The sequence below is a fragment of the Zalophus californianus genome, chromosome 11, assembly GCF_009762305.2.
Source record: "Zalophus californianus isolate mZalCal1 chromosome 11, mZalCal1.pri.v2, whole genome shotgun sequence".
Lineage (NCBI taxonomy): Eukaryota > Metazoa > Chordata > Mammalia > Carnivora > Otariidae > Zalophus > Zalophus californianus.
Window position 1 is genome coordinate 24,061,304 of NC_045605.1, and position 1,439 is coordinate 24,062,742.

A 1,439-nucleotide genomic window follows, 5' to 3' on the forward strand; every position below is an offset into this window, starting at 1 on the left:
GAAAAATGTACCATGGGTGATTTATTGATTTAAAAAGTTGGCTTTATGTATTCGTAGATCATTCTTTTGTTGTTCTAAAGAATAAGGCTCTTCTTTATTTTTTTAAGTTTTTGTTTTAATTCCGGTTAGTTAACATACAGTATAATATTAGTTTCAGGTGTACAATATAGTGATTCAAAACTTCCATGCATCACCCAGTGCTCATCACAAGTGCACACCTTCATCCCCATCACCTATTTAAAAAAATATGGAATGCGTCACGAATTTGTGTGTCATCCTGGTGCAGGGGCCATGCTCCTCTGCTCTGTATCATTCAAATTTCAGTGTATGTGCTGCACATTCATAGATAGTTCCATTCAAAAAGACTTTTCAAAATTCCCTCTGAAGGACAAAAGAAGAGTCACATATTTGTGTACATTAGGAGCCAAAATTTTAAAACTTCTTTATATTAATTTTCTGAACATTAAGAAACATAAGCAGAGTAATTATTCTTGGCAGATCTTTACATACTTTAATCCCTTTCTTAGCTGTAGCAGACTCTAGAACTGTCACAAATATTTTTCTGAAGAATTTATTTTTATTAAGACAGTCCTATTATTTTTAATTTTGCCCTAAAGTTTCTTGCAATCTTCTTAAAAGTTGAATTTTTGTTTAATAAATTTGAAATTACTGGCATTGCCAATTGACTCATCTTTTAGACCATGTTATTTTTTATTGAGAAAAGTCTCCAGGTGGTCAGGTGAGGTCAGACCAAATTCCACTAAATAGGGAAGATTTTTAATTCTAATTCCTTGTAAGGAAGTGTACAAATACTTCAGCTCAAATGTCTTGAAAGTTTCTATTTTTGGGTTTCCACCCAAATTACTTTCACCCAATTACTGGCAGAGGATCCAGTTCTTCAGATAAGATGTTTCTATTTGCCACATTTAAAAATGGTTGCCCAGAAGGGAGGTGGCTTGGGAATGGGCAAAATGGGTGAAGGAGAGTGGAAGGGACAGACCTCTAGTCATGGAATGAATAACTCATGGGAATAAAAGGCATTCACAGGGAATAGAATCAATGATATTGTAATAATGTTGTATGGTGACAGATGGTAGCTACACTTGTGGTGAGCGTAGCATAATGCATAGAGAAGTCAAATCACTATGTTGTACACCTAAAACTGATGTAACATTGTGTGTCAACTATACTCAAAATTTTTTAAACCTTAATAAATAAAATAAATGTTTCATAAACTGCAAATGTTGCAAAATCATAAGTCTTCTCAACTTTATTTCCAATTCTGGAAGAAAAATAAATGCATCAAATTAAAAATAAAGTTTCCATTAAAACATTATTTCCCAAAGCTGAAGTATTTCAAGGTTTTATTGAATTTCAGGATCAAGGTTTATATATTCTGAGTTCTCACAGTTTCATTAGACAAGATGTGCCCCACACTG

General features: G+C 33.1%; 1 pseudogene; it reads right to left on the reverse strand.

The window, feature by feature from the left end:
- Positions 1 to 241: 241 nt before the first annotated feature.
- LOC113915558 lies at positions 242 to 338 on the reverse strand (annotated as a pseudogene).
- Between the last annotated feature and the right edge of the window lie 1,101 nt (positions 339 to 1,439).